Source organism: Lactuca serriola, chromosome 4 (assembly GCF_051521515.1).
Source record: "Lactuca serriola cultivar US96UC23 chromosome 4, Lser_US96UC23_V15, whole genome shotgun sequence".
Taxonomy (NCBI): Eukaryota; Viridiplantae; Streptophyta; class Magnoliopsida; order Asterales; family Asteraceae; genus Lactuca; species Lactuca serriola.
This window is the reverse complement of record NC_136411.1, coordinates 172,195,417-172,205,192: the sequence shown is the minus strand read 5'-3', so window position 1 is coordinate 172,205,192 and position 9,776 is coordinate 172,195,417.

The window sequence follows — 9,776 nt, the reverse complement described above, 5'->3', positions numbered from 1 at the left end:
TAACCCTCCCCCACTAGAAATGCGAACCCTCACTAGCTGCTGCTCACAATCAATCACTACCCCATTAGGCCTCAACCAATCCATGCCCACTATGATCTTATTCCTACGCCGGGAAATAGGAACCAGGTCTAATGAAAACTGCTGATCGAATAGCTGTAACATACATCCTTTGTTAACCCTTGTGACCCTGACGGTCCTGTTATCTACTATCTCTACATCACGTGGGCAATCCAACTCCCTCGGAGCTCCTGTAAATCGATTGTTGAGTGCGAATGACACAAAATATCGGGTGGCGCCGGAATCAAACAAAACCAATGCTGATATGCCTTTCACTAGGAACGATCCTATAACAAAACATATAAACATAAGTAACAATCAATGTAAATAAAGAGATATGGAGTAGATACATACCCGTAACAATATCAAGTCTTTCACGTGCCTCCTCTGATGTCAGTTGGAAAGCTCTGCTCTTCACCATTGGCGCCTCAATGTAGCAGGAACGGGTGCTGCCACCTGCCCTACTGATGCCAAGCTCCGACACTGCGACCACTTGTGGCCCCTTTGATTACGCTGGAAACAAATCCCGATCAGATGTTGCAATGGTGGTGGTGGTAGTGGCTATACAATCCCTACTCACATGACTCATTCGGCCACACTTAAAGCAGCTCGAACTACCCGGCCCACACGGCCCATCGTGCCTCCTGCCACATTTTCCGCAGCGGCCTCGACCCTACTGGCCCTTCCCTCGAGAATCTTTCTTAAGCTTTTTGCCTGAACACTCCATACCATATGTCGCATCCAGTTTTCTATTCCTCTCCATCTCTAAGTCAATCTCTCTCTCTCTCTCTCTCTCTCTCTCTCTAACTCTGTCAATCATATCCTCCAGCGTTTTGTAGGTGGATCAGCTCACAAACTGTCGAATGTCACTCCTCAACATCTTGTCATATCAGGCCTTCTCCATCCCCTCATCCTCCACATACTACGGAACAAGAAAGGCCCTCTCCCTAAACTTAGTGGTGATCTTCATCACCGTCTCAGTAGTCTGTTGTAAATCCAAGAACTCCCTAGCTAGCGGTTGCACCTTTATCATAGGTGCATAATCAGCTCTGAACTTGGCCGAGAAGTCACCACATGTTATCGCGTCCAACGCGACATCATCCCCAATAGCATGCCTGACCTCCTCCCACCAGTCACAAGAGTATGCTCAAGAATACTGCAAGTGATCTCTAAGGAGATGAACTCCCTAGTCTGCTCGTCTAACTGCTCAGCCCCAAAGCCTGAGCCTGATCCGTCACTGGCACCTAAACTGCCAACTGCTGGTCTAGGGCCTTACCATCTGAGCTAGCTTGTTGGATGGTCTCCTCCTTACCAATTTAATTCAAAATGCTTCTCAATTTCGGTTCCTTATTTCACACTTTGACACTTTTAACCCCAAAAATCAATTTCTTTCATTTTTAAATTACATTTTCTTCCAAAAATTTTAGTTTATAATTCTTGACTTTAAATTTTGACTTTTGCCCTTAAATTTTGACTTTGACTTTTAAATTTTGACCTTTGACTTTAAACTTTGACTTTCTCGTTTAACTTTTAAATTTTCAAATTTAGCTTTTCGGTTTGACTTTTAAGTTTGACTTTTTAAATTTGACTTTAAAGGTTGACTTTTGAGTTTTTAGTCAAAGGGCATTTAAAAAAAATGATTTCCTCATCCATTCCGGTAAATGAAGTTTTAAGTACACCATCTTGTGAAGCTACGATTAAATGTCTTCGCGAACAAATTGATTTGCTAAAATAGGAAAATGAGGACCTAAAATACGGAGGATGTCAACTTAGGAAAGGTCAGAAACCATTAAAAGCACAATTAGAAGCCAGAATCAAGGATTTCCGAAAGTTTCATGAAGATTACAGCAACAAGTGTGAAAATTACGATCACATTAAAAACAAACTTGCTGCTGTAACTGAAGAACTTGACACCGTGAAAATTAAGTGAGGAAAAACAGATGTTAGTTTCAAAAATTATACTGCGTCAAGTAAGACAGTCGAGTCCTTAGTAGATAAAAATTGAGTATTAAAGATAATCAAACCAAGGGTTTAGGGTATCACAGTGTGCCCCCTCCTTTTAGTGACATCTATAACCCACCCCTTGAGACTAATGAGGAAGAAATGTCTGCTCAATATGGCCAAACCCCTGCTCTAGCTTCAGTTAATACTGAACAATCATGGCCAACTGAGGGTGTTGAGGTGAAGAATACTAATGTTTTTACTTCATGTGTAGGTAAAGTAGTAGAAGAAGAGAACAAGGAGAACACTTTTGAACAATCCAATGTCTCCTTGAACTCTGAATCTATTGGTTCATACTCAGCTGCTTCTGATCGACCTGCTGTTGAGAAATATAGGCCACCAATTCCAGTGAATCAGAGTGTATGTTGTAACTGTGCATGTGGGAAAAACAAGAGACAAGGCATGGACACGCCACCAGGGGTAGGAAGAAACAACTTCACAGTGAGGAAAAGGACTTGTTTTCACTATGGAACACCTGGACACATTGCCAGAAATTGATCTAATCGCGCATACGTTCCCTACTATGCACAAGGGTGGCAGAACGCGCCAAAAGGGAGATACTTCAAAAGAAACCTCTCAAGGTCATGTTCAGAAAATGGTAAATGGAACGCGCAGAAGGCCAAGAATCAAACTTTCAAGCCCAAGAATCCAAATTCCAAAAGCAAGAAGGGAATATCAGCCAAGAAGCCCAATCCAAAGAGATGCTCCTGTGAAGCCAAAATCAAAGTCATCTCAACGGCTGACATCAAGATTAAAAGCAAGTATTGAGCCACCCATCAGATCAAAAAGGAAATGGGTTAAACCCAACTTCAGATAGGAACTGAAGGTTCAAACTCCCAAATCTTCTAATATTTGTACAGCTTATGTTTGTGATAAACAGGACATGTCGTGGGAGAATGTTCCGTGCAATGATGACAAAGGTTGACCCAGTTTCAAAATGGACTAGGTTCCCAAGACCAACTGATCCCGCTCTATGTTGGCGCAACTATGGAGGGATATCATCAGACTTTGGTTTGCTAATAGTGGATGTTCCAGGCACATGATAGGAGACATCTGTCAACTATACAACACTCAGATCATTGTTTGATAGTATGTTTCCTTTGCGGGTAAGAAAGAAAGGAAGTGAACACTCATGGGGCTAGTGCTTAATGCCATGAAGAACATTCAGATTTGTTCTGAGATTATGCATGTTGTTCTTGGACCTTCTGGATGCAAATTTAATCAGTGAATTACGGTTCGCATTTTGTTCTCTATACTCCTGAGTTTATCTTACACTGATTCTTTTCAAAGACAATTTTTCATTTTCTCATAGTTTTTCATTAGTATGTATTGTTTGGGAAGTGAAATCAAGAAAGTGAGAACGGGCAGTCTAAACCAGTGTAAGGGACTGAATCTGAATTGTCTAGACTCTGTGTTCATAATGCTGGTAGGCATGAAGGATTTGAGATTGTGGATTTGGATAAGTTTGTCTGGACTAACCATACGACGCTCAAGTAGATCGAGCAATGAGATAAATACGGAAACCTACGGGATACACTAAATTAATATGCTTCTAGAACTGTGCCTTAACATTACCTTGATATACAGAATTATGTCCTTAGTTATGGTTCTGATAGGGCGACTGGGGGGTTCTGATAAAGTAGGTCTGTAGAAATTATTTTCTTGCTTTCTATCTGTCTGTCATATGTTGCCTTCTCTGCGTGATCGGAAGATCCGACCTGGATTGTAGCATATGCAACTCTATTTCTACGCACCACATTATCTGTGAAATTATGTCTATCTGTTAGACATATGCTATCTCCTCTACGTGATTGAAACATATCTGACCTGGAACACAGCATATGCACCATTCTACCTCTCAATCCATCTATCTCTGTTAGTCATATGTTGTCCCCTCTACGTTATTGAAGTAGATCCGACCTGGGACACAACATATGCACCTATTTCTAAATCTAATTTCCTCCATAATAATTGTTTACTCACCTAAAGTTAGGAGTCCTTAGGAAGTTCTTGATAACCAGGGTATATCAGGAAGCGGGAAGCACGTTCTAGTGCAACTAAACTTGAATCATTTAGAGGTTGTCTATAGATCTCGCTACTTAATTTAAGTGGACAACAATACTCGTGGTCGTCGTCAGCTAAATGGTTTATTTAGAAAAGTTTGTCGACATCTTTCGTGTTTAAGTGGACCACAATACCATCAATTGACCAGATCTATTCATAAAGGTGAAGGTACTGATAAACAAGTTAAGGCTATCTCACAACTTTGATCCCAAATATTTCGTTTTTGTTAAATTTGTTCATAATTTTCCTCTATGCACAAATTTAGGGGGAGAATTAAAAAAAATATATTCAAAAATCAAACAAAAAAATCAAAAATATTCAAAAATCAAAAAAAATCAAAAAAAAAACTCAGAAAATTAAAAATCAAAAAATAGTTTTATTTCATGTTCGAGAAAACCAAAATTCCAAAAATATTTTTGTTTCTGTTTTATTTTTTTTCAGAAAATATGAAAAACCCACAAATATTTAGTGCTAAATTTTCCTTTAGTTTTGTTTTTTCTTGAAAGTGAATTCAGGAGAAGATTAAACTCATGGAGTTTGTGTCGAAGATTTCTGAGCCAATGCTTCATCCGTAAGCATTGAAGAATTTTTCATTCGAAGGAACAAGAAATGAAAATTATTCGTTCAACATTTAATTTGTCAACCCAATAAGCAAGGTGAAGCTGACTTGAAGATTATGTCAAGGATTGCATTGAAGCCTCCTCAATCAGTCTACTGTTATCTATGAACCTGATGAAGCGATCTAGAAGATTAGTTATCTCTGATGTTCTCTCTAGAGATTCCCAAGCTGAAAGCGCTATCTTTCAAGGATCAGTACATCAAGCCTCCTCACCCAATGTGCGTTCAATGTCAAATTTTGAAGAAAAGCCCAACCGCTCGAGATGAAGTCATTCATTGAAGATTCATATGTTCATCTTGAAGTCGTGAAGAAATCCAAGATAAATGTTGAAGCCAAGCTCCCAATGAAGTTTAACAAGAAAAGCCAGCTACGTTTTTAGGGGGTGCTTGTTGGGTCAATTAGAAAAGAAAGCTATAAACCAAGGGGGATATTGTTGAGTCAAAAATATTGTTTATACTTTGCTTTTCTAGGAAAATATATTTTTCTGTAATTTTTTGGTTGTGTATGTCTACACATGTGTGTGCGGCTGTACACTCGTGTGCTGTAGGTGGCCCATGTCTCATATATATAGGGTGAGGAGTGCAAGGGCTGAATAGAGAAAAAAAGGAGGAGCATGTTCTAGAGAGAGATACTAGAGAGAAGAATACTATGTGAGAGAATCTATTGTAAGGAGCATCATTCATATTATTGAATACATCATTAGATCACTCTTAATTCTTCTTCCCCTTCTCTTCTATTTGATCTGACATCATCTAATTGATTGGGATTTTGCACCATCAATTGGATCTCATTGATACACAAGCAGATCAAGGACTTACACCATGTGTCTCAAATATCATAATATATGTCAACATATCAAAATCTCATATCAAATATGAGTAAATCTCTCAGGCTAAAGACTATGGTGTGTGTTATATGATCATCCCGAGCCCTTCCCTTTGCTTAGTGGAAGTACCTGAAACAAAAACTGAAAACCGTAAGCACGAAGCTTAGTGAGCTCCCCCAAACTACCACATAACATACAAATAACATACAACTAATAGATACGGGCCTCGCCCACTCTCATGGAGATTCAGGCCCTACCTACACTCTGCTGTCTAGGAGATTCGGGCCCCACCCACACTCCACTATCTAGGAGATTCGGGCCCCGCCTATACTCCGCTGTCTAGGAGATTCGGGCCCCACCCACACTCCGTTGTCTAGAAGATTTGGGCCTCGCCCACACTCCGCTACTAACATGCATACATGTATCACACAGACAACAAGTATATCTATCAAGAAATCATATAATTATACTAAAATAATACTATGAAATTTGGCCCCGCCTACACTCGACTACTAGGAGATTCGGGCATGCCCACACTCAGCTACTAACATATCACATATACGGACCGACCTTGGTGCTTTTGACCCGTTCCTACTGAAAGGGAACTCACCTCGCAAGACTGACTGCTGAAAACTCGAGTGAGGAATCCCCGTCTGCTGCTCCGGCGACTCTCCGACTATCAATTCCATAAAAACACTTAATCAAAATCTAATAATCCTTCTTAGGGTAAAATGACCATTTTAACCCTGGTCAAAAGTCAAAGTCAAGGTCAACTCCCACTCAACCCCAACTCGTCGAGTCATCTCCCAAATCGACAATTTCATGAACAACTCAAACACGTGGTCAACTAAGTCAACTCGTTGAGTCCCTTAACAAGCTCGTCGAGTTCTTCCTATCATAAAGATCGGGACATCCTGCTTCAACTCATCGAGTCCTTTCCTAGACTCGCCGAGTTCCCCTGTCTGATTGAGTCATCTAAATAGATTAAGCCCCTATCTTTTGGATCCAAGGTCCTTAGTTCGTTTGCTCATTGGAATGGCCTTTCTATGGGCAAAGTTTCCAACTTTACCCGTTCATAACTCTTCTGAAAGGGTTTAGACAAAAACCTAATTCCTTTAGGACATGGATCTTGTCCAAAAAGCCTTAGAATCTCAAATCCATGCATGCAAACCTAGATCTAGGGTCTAGCTATTAGATAATCACTAAAAGTCTGAAGCTTGCTTCCATGCATGGCCTTTTTGGGCTTAAAATTCCATAAATACTTCTTTAACACTTGCATGAGGACTCTCAGGGCATAAAATTTGCACCTTTATGTCCTCACAACCTCTCAAGGTACTAGATCTGGAAGAGAAACTCATGGGTCAATCCTTACCCACAAGTTAGCAAATCTTGGACCAAAAACTCTCAAAAGAGGTCATAAATTGATCTAAGAAGAGAATGATCAAGTTTGAGGCTTTATTACCACAAAATGCAGCTAAAGGGATGAAACTTCTAGATCTACAGTCTTTCTCCTGATTCCTCCAACTTTTTCTTCTTCCAAAAGCTTTAAAAGGCACAAATAACAATCAAAAGTGGCTCACACACTCAAAAAGCACTCTAGGGTTTCGTAGCTGAGGGTTTGGGAAAAGGAGGCTGCAAATGAGGCTAAGGGGTGGGGATCAAGGTGTTTAAATAGGGTGCAAAACCCTAAAATTAGGGTTTCACGTCACGGACTTAACTCACCGAGTAGACAACATAAACTCCACGCATAGTCTACCTTCTACTCGACAAGTTAGGGCTACCAACTCGTCGAGTCCTTCTCTCAAAACACATAAATAATTAAATTAAATGCGTACCAGGTTACCGGGCATTATATATCTATTAATTAAAAATTTATTAATTATATTATATCAAATAAGGATTATCTAATTAGATTAATCAAATAATTTAACCCTAATCTGTAGCCTGTAAATTTTCGAAAAATTGATTTTAGGATTTATCATATTTCAAGATTATCCTTTTTTATCAGATAAACTAACAATTATCAAAAAAAATTAGAAAACCCTAACCACATATGAAATTTACGAAACTTGAGGAGGAGGGTTAGGGTTTCAACACCCTAACCCTAATTTCGAAACTTTGTGGGCAAGATTATGGTTTCAAAACCCTAACCCTAATTTTGAAATTTAGGCCTTTTAGGGTTTAATTTCCATAAACCACAATTTGATCAAATTCAACAATTATAGCATATCAATTGAAAACAAACCAAACTCTCTGATACCACTGATGGGTTTTAGTCATAGAAAAACAAACTTAAAACTCTTTATTGTGCATGCAACCTCAAACAAGATCTATGTGTTCTCTATAGAACCTATAACTACTAACATCAAAAAAGGAACCCTAAAACCCTAAGTAATTTTCGAAAAAAATCATAAAAGGGTTTAGGATTAAATACCTTATTGTTATTATAGCAAATAACAATGATCCTTATCTTGTTGAAGCCTTTGAAACAATCACCACAAGTTTCGTGCCTCTAGTGGTTCACACCCAAGCTTGCAAGAAGGAGATTATGCAAGGATGAGAGGGGAGAGTATAATTTCGACCAACACTAGATGAAGAAGTGATGGCCGAAATATGAAGACTATGGGCCTTTATATAGTCCAAATAGAAAACCTTGGATGAGCCCAAAACCAATATAATAATATTATTTTTATTTGTCAATCATCTAGCTTCCTAACTATCCTCCAAGGTTAATTCCAGAAACCCCAAAGAGCGCTACAAACCATCAACCCCTTGTGTGGAAGGTTCTGGAGCCTTTTGCTCAACTATTGAACAATTGCACTTTAACCCCTACACTTTTAATTAATTCTATTAATCCCAAATTTAATTCCAATTAATTTTTTTTAAATATTAATTAAATATTGTCATTTCCAATTAATATATTATTATCGTAATATATTAATAAGTTATTTATTTCAATTTATTAATCAAATAATAAATCAACCCCTCCCTCCAAAAATCATATTGTCCAATTGCTAGGTTTAAGGGTAATCCAAAAGGATTGTGCTACTATCAACTCAAGTTTATACCAATTATAGTTATGGGCTTAGACTCCTAATCCAACATAAAAGTACTTGAAAAATCAACTCACTAAATTACTAGAACCCAAAAAACATCCATCTCAACACAACACGAGCCTTACCCTTTAATCGCGTACAATTCATTTCACAAAACAGGATGCCACCAACACAAATTATGATGAAAACATGGTCACACACAACCAGAGAATAAGATAGGATATTGTAATCATGCTCCAATTCAAAGTCTATAACACCAATAAGAACCATATCTATAATTCAAACCAAGTGCTCATTTGTTATCTTGTTCAACCCCAAACACCCCTCCCAACAACATCTAATGAACTTACCACAATACATACCATCAAGAGAACCCAATACCAACCCTAGATTTACTGCATTCCATTTTCCTCATGACCGTACCTAAAGGGTGAAGTACCAGTAGATCTAACTAAATGAAAAACCTCAATCGTGAATAGAAACATCATCATAAATGAATGAAACAATGTCCTACCCCTTAATTGAAGTAGAACATATTCTACCAGTACGTAACTAGCTCGATAAAACTCCCAAATTTATTCACAAATATTGCTAAAACTCTAGTTCGATCAATCTAAATACCAACCATGTCGACATGACATGCCAAACTTGGATTCTGCTTAGATCCAAAGCCACACCTGAAAAATTAAACAATACTGCTCCAACATCTGAACTCCTAATAACCAAGGTTAGCTGCCAAACCCAAGCCTACTATGAATAATAGTTCCATAGTTAACAATTAAGAGTAACCATAGTTGGATTAGGTGTCTAAGTTCATAACTATATCTGGAATGTACTTGACCCGATTAGCATGGTCCATTTGGGTCGCATGGCATTAAAACACTTGAATAGACTAAATGAGAGAAAGGACACAAAAGGATTATTAATATATTATAAGTTCTAATATATTAATAATATTATTTAACTAGTATTGATCAAAGAATTAATTAAGTGATCAAAAAGAGACTAATTAAATATATGGGGTTGATTGTGTAAATCATGTATTCTTGTATAGTGGGCTAATGATCCATGGTTTGTATGGATTGGGCTAAAACCCATAAGGTGATCCATGGATAGTCCATGGAGGTTACCAACCCATGGATCATGGAATATG